Source organism: Artemia sp. Qi Xiang Cuo, chromosome 10 (genome assembly GCF_049724085.1).
Source record: "Artemia sp. Qi Xiang Cuo chromosome 10, ASM4972408v1, whole genome shotgun sequence".
Classification (NCBI taxonomy): Eukaryota; Metazoa; Arthropoda; class Branchiopoda; order Anostraca; family Artemiidae; genus Artemia; species Artemia sp. Qi Xiang Cuo.
In genome coordinates this window covers 21,804,810-21,818,723 of record NC_142803.1, presented here as the reverse complement: position 1 = coordinate 21,818,723, position 13,914 = coordinate 21,804,810, and the positions used below count along the sequence as shown (strand labels likewise).

General features: G+C 36.5%; 1 protein-coding gene across 3 annotated transcripts in view; it reads right to left on the bottom strand.

Annotated features, from left to right (window-relative positions):
- The window catches only part of LOC148947577 (protein bric-a-brac 1-like), a 179,575-nt gene extending 165,875 nt beyond the window's left edge, over positions 1-13,700 (bottom strand). Inside the window, exon 1 of one of the 3 annotated variants that reach the window (XM_089095312.1) lies at positions 13,585-13,700. The gene's annotated coding sequence lies outside the window, so the exon portion shown is untranslated. Of the gene's footprint in view, positions 1-284; positions 537-13,584 lie in introns of those variants that run through there. The other 2 variants (XM_089095311.1, XM_089095313.1) reach the window with 2 other exon arrangements.
- Between the last annotated feature and the right edge of the window lie 214 nt (positions 13,701-13,914).

The following is a 13,914-nucleotide window of genomic DNA, read 5'->3' as shown; positions in this document are numbered from 1 at the left end:
CCATTTCATTATAATACGGGGGGCTGGCAGCAAAATAAGACAAAAGAGGGGGGCTGGTTCTCGTGCAATCACTTTTGACTCTTAAAAAGTACACTAGAATTTCTAATTTCCAATTTAATAAATTCTTTCCGAAGTTTCTAAGACCAGCCCTTCTATACAAAGTGGCCCTGCAAAAAAACAAAAAAAAACAAGGGAATCTTGAAAAATATGGGGGAAAAGGTAAATGCCACCCCCCCCCCCTCGAAATTTACACCATTAGATGCAAGCAATTAATGAGCTGATACCTTGTTCCATTTCCGTTATCACTTTCGTCTATGTATCCAAATTAATAGTTGGCCGTTCATTATTATTTTATGAAAATAGTCACATGATCACTGTAGTTTACAGTCACATAGTCAGGCACGTAAGTCGGGATTTACTCTCAAATAAATAAAATATTTCGATTTCGATTTTAGACGGCAAACATTGTGGCGATCAGTTTTAGATTATACACTATTCATTCCACTTAGAATTTTAATAAGTAAAGCAAGTGAAAACAAAGAAAGAATTTTTGATACTAAATTTTTTTTCTTATAATGGGCTTTAACATTTGGAAAAATAAATATTTCCTAATTTTATTGACTTAAATATTCATAGATAAAATGTGTTGGAAGTTAAGGAACGGTTGCGAAATTTAATTGATCTTTAATAATAAAAAAGTGGTATTTATGAATATTATCTTAGTATTTCGCAACAGTTTTATCAGTTGTAAAAAATATAAAACTTTTTAAACTATTGAATATTAAACCATGCACAAGCGAACATAGAATTTTTTACCCCGGAAAGTAATAAATTTTCCCAGAAAAATTTATTAAGTAAACCCGGACTATTATCTCTAATAGAATATTATTGACATTAAATAATGGTTTAATTGCATTGGCAAAACACCAAATCCTTTTAATAGAGGAAGTGAATGATTAGACAAAATCTCAAAGCTTTGGGCCATATTACTCAATTATCATTGCCATTGTTTTTACATTTTAAGACAGTGTCCATGTATATTGTGCTAAAATATTCAATTCATTTTTCTACACCTTTCAGAATATTTGGTCTACCATGTGAATGGTAACAGAGGCTAATCTAGGGTTTTCAGCCACAGGGGACAATGTCAATAAAACGGGAAATACCTTAAATAGAATGACAACCTGGAGTGGGCTTGACATCAGATTCACTCACGAGATAAAAGAAACTTCTTTGCCCGTGACTTGAAAGCCGGAAGACTAGGCGCATTTTTCACACGCTTGGGCAATATATTCCAAACATGGGACCATAATGGCGAATCACAAACGATGCCCGAGTGGTGCTCCTAAACTCATGAGTAAAGTTATCAGCTTTTCTTGTATTATGATCATGGCGGTCTCTATTAAAAGTAAAAAGATTTTCAAAAGCAGGTGTGAGCAGCTGACTCAAATATTTATGCGAGAAGATCGCGACTTGGTAATCTCGAATTTGGGATACATCCATTAAATTATTCTTTTTAAAATGTTCATGAGCAGGAACCTCATCAGAATCATCAAATTCCGATAATAATTTTACACCTCTATTCTGAAATTTTTGTACTCTTTTGAAACATATTACAAAATTACTTGCCCATGTAGAGCATCCGTAGCTAATATATGGACAAAATATAGAAAAATAAATCATTTTTAAAAAATTTTGGGACTAGATTTTTAATTATTCGCATCGCCCCAAGGCCTCTGCTTAATTTTTCAGCTATTGCAGTTGAATGGTTTTTCCACGACAGGTTTTCATCAATTAAAACCCCCCAAATACTTTGTTGTTGCTACTCTCTTTATCACATTTTCTTGAACCGTGATATGGTCATTTCCAGTACTAGACGAAAGTCTAGAAAATATCATGAAAAAAGTTTTAGAAAAGTTTAGGGTTAACATATTTTGCTGAGAAAAAGTTAGAAATTCAGAAACTGCATTAATAATTTTATTATACAAGACATCAAGTGAAGGCGTTGCCAGAAAGAGCAAAGTGTCATCTGCAAACAGGATGACACCAGCCTCTAACAGGTAATGCTTTACTCGATCAATGACAATTATGAAAAGGAGGGGTCCCAGGATTGACCCTTGTGGGACCCCGCACTCTATTTTCTTTTTTGAAGATAATAATGATCCACTCTGAACTACCTGATACCGATTGTGTAGATACGATGGAAACCACTCCAGGCTTGAACCCTTCACTCCAATCGATTCAAGAGCTTGAATAACCTCTGAGTGGTCCACAGTATCGAACGCCTTTTTCATATCCAAAAACACAGCTGCGGGTATGAGACCAGCTTCAAATACATCACTAATCCAATCAGCCAGTTTCAGAACTGCTATATCTATAGATAGCCCTTTTCTGAACCCAAAGTGATTTTCCATTAGAATTTTATTCTTTTCAATATAATAACTGAACTGGGCATGTACCACTTTCTCATATAACTTAGAGAAAAATGGGAGAATAGATATAGGTCTTCGATTCGATGGGTCATCTTTTTTCCCTCCTTTATGTAGAGGAACCACTCTTGCAATCTTTAGTGCTTCCGGGAAGACTTCAAGATCTAGAGAAAGGTTGATAAGGTGCGTCAAGACAGGTAAGACACTCGTTTTCGTGGCTTTCCTGCTTCTATCCCACATAAGGTTGTCATGTCTAGCTGGGACCTTGTCAGGTCACTCAAAGAAGAGGTTGCAGCAGAAGAGGTTGGTGGTTCCTTTTAGATGGTTCCTCGATTCCACCTTTTTCAGCATTTTTTTTTCTTCTTTTTGTGTATCTATAAAACAACTTCCAGTTACGTAAGACAACTTGCAGTTGAAACTTGCTTTATTGTACATGTCCTTGAGCCAGAAAAGATGCTGGGTGGTAGCTTTTCTTGACTGGAGGACGGTGCAGACGGTCAATTTCCACTTTGCTCGATCGTGACTCTGCTTACAGACAATTCTTCCATCCTGGAGCTTCTTTCATCCTGAAAGCGGCTTGTAGCGTAGTGACGTTTTTGCCAGTATTCTTCTGGTCTTCGTAACATGTGGCTAAACGGGAGCAGGGTATGGTGGTGTAGTGTAATTCCGACGTCGAGCTTCATCTTGCAACATTGACAAACCAAATCGGCATCGTAAGATTAGTCCCACTCGGGAAACATCACCGTATTCGCTCTTTTCTTATTAGCGTTGTGTCCGGGGATAAAAACAAAGATTTGAGTAAGTTTAGGAGTTAGTATTTACTTTCAGGATTCTCGGCCGCCTTAACGATGTAAATTCTACATTTCTTCTATGGAGTGTTTAGACTCCCTTTCTCCTAAACCAAGCTTGGTTTCCAAAAAGCTCTTGTGTTAAAAATATTGTTTAAAACAATTGTTACCTGAAACCTAAATACCATTTTTAGTCTAATATATAATAATATTTTTTCAGTCATCACCCAATCTGGGGCTTTCTAATATCGTCAGTAAACCAAATACTTGATGGTTATTTTAAAAAAATGCCCATTTCTCCAACTACTCAAATACTATTACAATAGTCTGAATTTCATCAGAGCCAGGCTCATAATAATATTTTGTAAAGGTTGGGTGAAATTGGGCCTTATTAGGGTACCAGGACGAAAATATCCCTAATGATGACAGTCCCAATATATCGTGACGGGTTTAACTTTTTTACATAAACATAAGATGGCTTGATTTCAGATGCTTGGAGACCAGCGGGTTTGGAGACGCCCGGTTTGGAGACCAGCAGGCTGATGGAAGGATAAAGTCGGCATTCATAGATATCAATCAACTGGTATGTTTGCTAAGCAGACTCCGAATTCACAACTTCAAAGGCAAAGTAGCACTAGACACAATCTATCGTGAATACAGTTCTCCTAACAACGCTTAATTACCTTAGTCATAACGGCTTGATTACCTTCATGATTACTTGATTACATATATCATAGCCTATGATGGTATTTTAAAAAATGTTCCTTTCCCAGGAAATGACTAGTAAACGATTCTACACATTTAGAATCCTTAAATAGCTCTAATGCGTGATTTCTAAGCTATGCAATGCGTCTGCGTGGAAATGGGCGGTAAGGGGTTCTTGCTAGCTTAGCAAAAACACCCGCTCTGGAACTAATATATAATATATTTCTCCAAGATATCCACAGTCTCCTTGATAAGAATTCATAAATCCCACTTCTTTTCGCAAGTGAGTTTGGACATAAAAAGAACTGAAAGTGTAAAATTTTTCCATAGTTAAGAGCAATGTACAGATATAAATATGTTTAACTTATTTAAATAGTGACAGGACTATCCCTTAAGAAAAAAAAGAAAGAAAAACAAGTGGACTTAGAAACACTCGAATAGTTTCGCATTTACGAAACACTCGAACTGTGTCGAATAGTTTCTCTTAGAAATCTGCCACAGCCCTTATATCTCTTGGGGTTTCGGCCTTCTATCGTCTATGATTATTAACGAGCAATAACTGTATATTTATTTATTTTTTCTCGAAACTGATTCCATGTTTTTTCGGGAAAACTTGTATCTTGGGATATTCTGGCCTAAAAAAACCGATATAGATAGGTCAGAAAATAGAGAAAATTTGTTAAGAGCTTTAATTTTTGGGAAAAAAATGTTTATGTAAATAACGTCATATTTATGAATACATTCTAAAAGCATACATACGTCACATTTGCCTCAGTAGTGATTGTATCGTTTTAAGTGTCTATGATGCAGGCAAATTACACAAGGAATAAATGATTAACAAGAAATATGTTCACACTTATATTAAGCAAATTATATTTATATATCAATTATATAATTATAAAATTATATAATATATACATAATATATGTATATATATAATAATATATAATTTATATTAATTTAATAATTTTTGCTTATATTAAGCTATAAAAATATTTATGGTGTTTCATCAAAAATAAGAATTTTTTAATTGAAACTAGAGAAATACCTGAAAATTTTAAAAGAATTTTTATTTTCTATTAGGTTAAATCCACTTATAGCATAAAAAGAGAGATACGACAGAATAAACACCAGTAAGCTTACAGTTTTCAACGCAAAAAAAACGAACTCAATGAAATATAATTACGGGAATTATATATCTACGAATAGTCCATACTGGAGTCCGAATAGTTGTTATATACAGGCTCATCTAAGCTGGAATCGTCACTCCAACTACAACTCTTCTTACGAGGAACATGTCTTTTGCTTTTCAGCCTTTTCGCTTTTCTAACTTTCGTTTTTTCCACGACTAGGGCTTTCTTGGTTGACACAGCTTTTATCCTAGCAGTAATGCGTTCTTTCACAGGGTTGTCAGTGAACACTTCTGACTTTTTTGTTGTTTTTTCCTGTGGATTTTTCGTGTTGAGCCTTAGGAAGGGGTTTTGTATGAACGATCTCTTTTAACGAATCATCTGCTGACCTGTGCTTCTAATTTAGAGACAGAACCTGTGATGCATCCACTTCGGGGTCTATGTTAAACAATGAGCCTAAATGTCACACAGGACTTGCTCTCAGCTTAGAAACTCCCCTGGTAAGTGTTTCACTAGATGTAGTAGGCATTCTGTCTGAGACGTATGACGGGAGGAACTCATAATCCTTGAAGACATCTCTGTTGGTGGAGTAGACCCCTTGCTCTGAATCCACTAATTATATTCTCAGGAGTGAAACCCTTTGGATATGATTTCCTCAACAACTCAGCAATGTTATACACTGATATAGTTTTACATTTATGGGCAGTCTTAAAACTTGTGGCTTCCTGATTGTAGTAGGCCTTAAGGGACCCCATGACTGGCCATTCTAGAGGCTGTAGTTGTGGGTAGCGCGGGGAGGGACAGTTAAAAAAGTACAACATCCTTATTTTTAGCTAGATCAAGCAATGCAATGGTATATCGGTATATCTGGTCTAAGCATCGGAACTGTTTTTGCTTCTATTTCTGTTTCTGTTTTTGACTAACCTGTTTCTTTTTCTGTTTTTCAAAAAAAGAGAACAGAAAACAGAAACAGGACATCTATTTTTTTCGGACCTATTTCTGTTTCTGTTCTTTTTTTTAACCTATTTTTCCCGTTTCTGTTTCTTTTTACTTGTTTTCTGCTTTTTTATCGTTTAATTAAGTACTTACGTTTACGCTATTATTAAAGTTTGCTACCTTGGGGGGATTGAAAAGTCTCCATGCTTTGGTCACCTCCTTCACCTTTGTGTAACCAATGCTCTCAAGTTCTGGGGAGAAATTGATGTAGAGCAAGTTGTTGCATGTGAATCTGATGACAATGATGATGAACTGGAAGAAGGTTCAATCAGAAAGCAAGAGATTGATACAGACGGAGATGATCTACCCGACGGCATAAATGGGACATTGGTAATACCCCGTCTGATATGGATGACCCTGACAAGTTAGATGAAGAAAGTGCATGTGATGAGTAGACTGAAACTACATCTGATTTGGAGGCGGCACTAGAGACATGGTTTTTACTTTATTTTATTTATCTATCTCTTGTAACTAATGCTTTTCTCAGCTAAGACGAAATTCTAGTCTAACTACAAGACATCATCCAGAGATTGAGAACCTGTAGCTCAATGTTCATTTTAAAGCTGGTCCAAAACAGAGCCAGAATCTTCCAGTACTGTTACGTTAGACCTTAGAACAAAATAAGTAAGGTTGGGCAGTTTGCAAAGACGTGGAAAGGAACTTTTGGTACAAGTCAGTAGAAAAATCGACTCTAGAAATTTTTCAATGTTTGTATTCAACGAATTTTAGACACCGTGGATGCATCAGTAGCTGCAACCTAGTAAAGAGCAAATCTCAGCCTATAGTAACCAAAAATTAAAAAAAAAACACGTTTTTAGAAAAACCATTCTACGCAAAAAACTATCTGATGCTGATTCAGCAATGTTAATTATTACCTCCATTTAACTTCTATGTCAATCTTAGCACAGACACAAATTCCCCTTATTTTCAAAAAAAGCCCGAAACCTCTCGAAAATGGCATTGGATCGAATTAAAAAGTACACCATTGAAACTGCTATGGTCGAAAATCCCTAACCGATGGTATACAGTCCCCAACCCAAAAGCCAAAGAAATTCGTATTTTAGCATGGATTGTGCAAGCAATCCAATGTGCAAAAAACAACTGATGGAACGCTCGAAACAAGAATGTTTCTAAGTGACATGTTCAAAGTTTGAACTAGAGTTTGTTTTCCATTTTATTCAAAGCTGTTGTGCTTTCGTATTATACAGTTCGCGGTAACAAACTGCAAGTAAGGAACGATGCGGCTCAATAGTAACCAAAACTTTAAAAAATGGAATTTGATATCAATCGGTATGTCAAAAAATTGGCTTATTATCTTGATTCCAAACATATACGATTCATCAAGGTTAGTGTTACGCGTCAAAAGCTACGGGCCTGAGAAAATTTGCCTGATTTTCGAAAAAGGGGGAAAACACCCTTTAAAAGTCGAGAAATCTTAACGAAAATCACACCGTCAGATTTAGCGTATCAGAGAATCCTACTATAGAAGTTTCAAGCTTCAATCTGAAAAAAATGTTTGAGTTTTGCATTTTTTGCCAGAAGAAAGATCACAGATGCGTGTTTGTTTTCGTGTTTATTTGTTTGTTTTCCCCAAGGGTGATCCCATCGAATCAATAGTCCCAGAATATCGAGAAAGGGCTCATTCGAACGGAAACTAAAAGTTCTAGTGCCCTTTATAAGCGACCAAAAAGATTGGAGGGCAACTGCGCCCCCCTCCCATCCATCATTTTCCTAAAAACAATTATGAGATTGCCATTTGGTTCAACATAGTTAAAAAGCCCAGTAACTATGTCTTTGAGGATAACATAGCCTCACAACCCCTGGGGAAAGGTTTGTAAGTCAGGAAATGTGCCTATTGCTTATGTATAGTATTTATTATTGGGAAGTATACAGAAACCTTCCGGGGAGAGGGGAGAATTTTCTGCTGGGGGATTTTCTACGGGGATAGTTTTCTGTGAGCAGAGAAGTTCCTGGGGAGTGAGCTATCCTAGGCAAATTTTGCACTGGAGAAATTATCCAGGATTCCTATATACTATTATATTTATTTGCCTTCCTTTCCCTTTGGCGACTCAATTTTACATGTGGAGATATTAAGGGGAATTATCCGGGGGAAATATTTACAAGGTTGGAATTGTCTAGAGTATCTTTCTGTAGGTTAGGGGATTTTCCATGGGAGAGTTTTCCACAGGATAAATTCTTCAGAGGGAATTTTCTGCGGGAGCACCTTTCTACTAGGGGGCGGTGGGTATTTGTGAGAAAGAATTTTCCAAGGAGGGGGCATTTCCGGCATGATTTTAGAAACAACAAAAAAATTAAAGTCTTTTTCAAATGAAAGTGGGCTAAGAAAAAAATTTCCGTCGGAATCATCCGCAAGAAATTTTCCAGCGGTAATTTTCAGCTAGAATGAAATTGTCAGGGGGGGGGGTCCTGGCAGGGAAGCTATTTTATGGGGGAATAAATTTGTATGGAGGTATTTTTCGTGAGGAGAAGGAATTTTCCATGGAGGGGGAGCCGGATTTCCCGGTATTATTTTAAAATTATTTGTTTCGTTTTTTCCTCAGATTATTTTTTTTTAACAATACGCTACTTAAGAATAGTTAATATTATTTTACACTTCCTCTTGGAACATTTCAATATTCTGCATATACTAGAAAATATTTTCAACACTAAAGCTTTTCTGTACTTTTAAGAAAAATTCTTATTATTCTATTCAAACGACCCTTATGTTTCAGTAATCGCTCTTTAAAGATTGGGACAAAAGTCAAACTTTGGCGTGAGGACCCATATTTTGGTTTTATACAGGGAGATTTTCATATTGGAAAGGTAGTTTCTGGAGTGAACTTTCCGGAGGAAATGTTACAAGGGAGGGAAACTTTGCCGAAAATGTTATGCAAATTTAGTTTTAATTTTTCATTTACGGTGAGCCAAATTCAAGCCTGTATCAGTTAAAAAACGGTAAAAAATTAAATACAAAAAAATGCTTTTTAACTGAAAGTAAGGAGCAAAATTAAAGCTTAAAACCAACCGAAATTATTCCGTATATGAAAGGGACTGTCCCCTCCTCAACACTTCACGCTATAGATTGCCTCTTTGTCACAAGTCTCCTTTTTAATGTAATGAAAAACTTTAGCGTAAAGAGCGAGGCGTTATAGCGACTCATACTCTTCAATTCAACATATTGCGGTGGCAAAGAACTAAATCGTGCTATGCCCAGGTCCTCTAATAGGTTTTGGAATCGCTTGTCCAGTTTAGGTCGTATTGTATGCGCATGTAGTTGATTAAAAATAAGATGGATTACTGGATTTGGGATGGTTTCAAGATGGTTTCTTTATGCAAACTTGGGAATTAAAGCATATAACTAGCCCAGTATAGATAACAGGGTGCAGCATCTTAAAAAAGAGGAAGATAAAAAAAACAGCTGATAAAATAGCAGTTTTTCTTATAAATTAATTAAAAAAGAAATTTTTTTCCACAAAATAAGTTTTTTTAAAAGTAAAGAACTCCATTAAACCGAAATGAACAAAAATAGAATCAAATAATCTACTAAGTAAACAACTACCACAAATCAGTATCAATAAATAGATGAAACCCAAAACAAAAGAAATTAAAATAAATAACAGAGTCAAACTCAAAAACGAGCAGAAATTGATATGAATAGGGTTCTAAACCCCCTATGCTTTCTAAAAGCCAGAATATAGTTTGTGCTATACTCAAATTCAAATGAATTTACTGAAAAAAATGTGCATTGCCAGTTTATGATACATGTGCTGATATTTAATCCTTAAAATCTTAATTAATTTTTGATTCCTTAAATTTATAAAAGTGAAAACACTTATAAGGATTTTTTCCAATCAGAAATGGTGGGCATGAGAATGGGGGTTAATTGCCCTTCAATCAGTTTTGACTATAAAAAAGGCACTAGCCCTTTAAATTTCCAATCGAATGAATCCTTTTTTAAGTTTGTACGACAAGATTTTCTATAAAAACCTTATATGTCCCCAGGGCATAAATCTAATTATCAGAACTTCTAACTAAGTTGAACAAAATAGCTCTCTCAAAATTTTGATGGAATGTGTTTGGGGAAATGGTGGGCGCGAGAGGGGGGTTGGTTGCCCTCCAACCACCTTCTACTATTCAAAAGGGCATTAGACGTTTCAATTTCCAATCGAATGAGCCCTTTTCGAACTTTCAACGACAACCCTTTCTATAAGAACCTTATATACCCCCAGGGCATAACTTACAACCCTAGCCCTGAGGGCTATGAGGAGGTTATCATCCTCACAGACCTAATTTCCAAGACTTTCAACTACGGTGAACAAAATGGCTATCTCAAAATTTTTATTGCATGCGTCTGGGGAAATCATGAGCGTGAGAGGGGGGTTAGTTGCCTTCCAATCCCTTCCAAGTATTAAAAAGGGCACTAGCCCTTTCAATTTCCAATCTAATGAACCGTTTTTGAAGTTTCTTAAGACGACACTTTCTATAAAAACCTTATATGTTCTAGGGCATAATTACAACCCTTGCCCTGACGGCTATGGGGGGAGTGTCCTCCTCAAAGACATAATTTCCAAATCTTTCAACTACGTTGACCAAAATGGCTATCTCAAATGTTGATTGGATGTGTTTGGGGAAATGGTGGGTATGGAAGGGGTGTCAGTTGCCTTCCAATCACTTTCGACTATGAAAAAGGGCACAATCCCTTCCAATTTCCAATTAAATGAACCCTTTTCGAAGTTGTTATAACAAATCCTTCGATACGAAGTGTCCTGGTCTAAAGGATAAAAAAAAAATAATAGTACAGTGTGCCAACATCGTTCTTTACTTAGGCAGCGCTATTGCTGTCTATGAAACAGCTGTTTTCTGTTTTTTCCAAAAAACAGAATAGAAAGCAAAAACAGGTGACCTGTTTTTGACGGACCTGTTTCTGTTTCTGTCCTGTTTTTGAAAACAAAAACATTGCCGATGCTTAATCTGGTCGTCTGTTTTCAGAAGTACATGTGACTGTTTGGAGGGCTTGACTTGATTCATAAAATGCTGCAAGTAAAGCAAAAAAAGGGAGGCAGTGATCCAGCAAGAATTATTTTCTGAGCCGATCATGATGGTTCCTGGTAAAGTTCCCTTGAGTAAAATTTCCAAACATGTTTTTCCTGAGGAAATAAGTAGAGGAAGGACTGTGTTCCTAATGCATTAGCACCACTACTTATTTCTGGCCTCCAGATTATTTCTTGCTTTCTTGCTCTGGTTGCTTCTCTTTCTTGCTCTTCTTGCTTCTTGCTCTTTCTTGCTTTCTTGATTTCTTGCTTATTTCTGTGCTTACCAGGTTTGTGGATGTTTTCAGACCCGATTCGTCAACAATCCAAATGTCTTGTTGAATATGTGTTTATCTGACCTCACTCAAAGTTGTCAAAGAAAACTCCTACAGTGTGACAGTTGAAATCAGTAGCCCGTCCTAAGCTTGTACCTTCTGGCGTTCTTACTGATAGAGTTTTGAGTCAGAAAACCCCGGTACCAATTTTTACCTGCAATTCCTCCACTGTCTCCACTACCTTTGCATTTCCAGTTATCCGGTACTTTTATAGTTTTTGTAATGACATAAGTGTATGCAAGTTTACGCGTTTCTAGGGGAGTACAGTCGAAATGCAGATCAGCTATTGTTTTCAAGTAGGGTTTTGTTCTTTTTCTTGTTCCTCTGTAAATATATATCATGTGTTGTAATAAGGTGTAAAGAAACTGAGATTTAGACTTTGTAGAGGGGTATTCAGCTTCTCAACTTTTTCAAGAAGGCTTGCAGCGTTCCTCTAGGGACATCCATGGCACTTGCAGAGAATCTGACTGACTTTTTGTCGACTAAAAACTGTTGTTTTCTTTTCTTCTAGACCCCAGCTGCCTTTCTTTCTTCTCCTCTGTTTTACTTTTAAGCGTTTTATCTTGAATAAAATTTAACAGGAAAAAACATAATTTGAGTTCACACACTGGTCTGACAGGGTTAAACAACGTCAGAATTAATCAAGTTTTGGGTTTTGAGCTTGAATTCGACCTTAAAATATGCTGTTTACACAGCTTTTACAAGCATAGCCCACTTTTGGACATGTTATAAGGCATGCCAAATCTACCCCGGGTATTGTGGCCAAACGTGGGAATTTGCCATCCCGTGGGATGAAAAAATACTACCAGAAAACCATTGAAGATGGCACGTCTTCGACAAAAATTGAACAAAATTACAGATTTAAAAACCATAAAACGTGATCTAATCTGATATTTTTGGTGAAAGTATTATTGGCCAGACATTTTAAAACATCCACTGCCATCTGTCAGAGCTTTTATAATCCTCCAGAAGTTCCCATAGGTTTTTATATGGAGATTATTGCTTTGGCTAAACGTGGGTCGGTCTCTCCTATACCAATTTTCATATTTAATATTTACTTTGAACTTTGGAATTCAATTCTTAGAACAAGAAGCTGTTATCTGACCGTAATGTGATTTGTGTCAAACCACTTTTATGGTGTTTACGTTGTCTGGAATTGGAAGTAGGATGGTGGGTTTATTATATTGTAGTATTGCCGGAAAAGTAAAACATGGAAAATGCTAAAGGCCGAGTTTTTATGAAATATAGAATGACGAGTTTCTAAAGACCTAATTTCCAAATACCTCAGGTAGCATTTATAAGCCACCCCCCATCACAGAATCGGCTGCCCACCCCTAGAAAAGGTGCTGCCTATGCCGATGAATATGGTTCTGGAGCATGGACGCTCCAAAAACGGACGAAGATTTGCTAGATGTTTTCGAAAGATAAGTTTGCAAACCAAGACTAGAATATTGGAAGCTACGGTGATTGCAGTGGTCAAATATGGTTCTGAAACATGGACACTCCGAAAAACGAATGAAGATTTGTTAGAATTGTATTTGTATTTCAAACAGTAGGCTGTACGAAAATAATGGTTCAATCCATCTTTCTAGGTCTATAATAAGAGAAAGGTTGATATGGCTATGGCACGTTCTGCGGATGAAGGATGACAGATTATCGAAGATTGTCCTTTTCGGCCAACCGTCAAGCGTTAAACGGAAAACAGGTCGTCCGCGGTTGGGGTGGGAGGGTGTCGTGAACAAAGATTTAAGGGAAATGGGAACTTTCTGGGAGAATGTAAAGATGGAGGCTTTGAATAAATTAGAATGGAAGAAATCCCCCAGTCAATTTCTACTCCTTTGAAAATTTTCCCCGGGCAACTTCCTCGGTATGTCTCCACATGTAAAATTGAGTTTTCAAAGAAAAAGTAAATGAAATAAAAGAACTTAGAATTCTGAAATAAAAGAACTTAGAAATAAAAGTATAAGAATTCTGGTAAATTTCTCCGTGTATAGTTTCCCATTGAAAGTTCACACCCGGAAACTTCCTTCTGGAGGGAAAAATCTCCCTTCGGAAAATCCCCCCGCATAAATTCCTCTCATAGAGGGGAATTCATCCTCCCCAAAAATGTTTCTGTTTACTTCCCAAAAACAAACACTATTTTTGGACACTAGACAAAGTTCATAACTTACAATCCTTTCTCCAGGGACCTGCTGGGCCGTGTCATCTCCAGAGGCATGATTTCTTGGCCTTTCAACTATGCTGATCAAAATGGCTATCTCAAAATGTTGATCGTGTAACTGGAAAAAATGGGCGTAGAATGGGGAGGGGGATCTAGTTGTCCTCTAATCGCTTTGGTGACAAGAAAGGGAACTGGAAATGTAATTTTCTTTCGAGCAACCCCTCTCCCGATATTATATGATCATTGGCTCGATAAAATCACCCTGAAAAAAAAATAAAAAAAATAAAAAAATAAATAAACACGCATCCATAATTATTCCTTCTAGTAAAAATTATGCAAT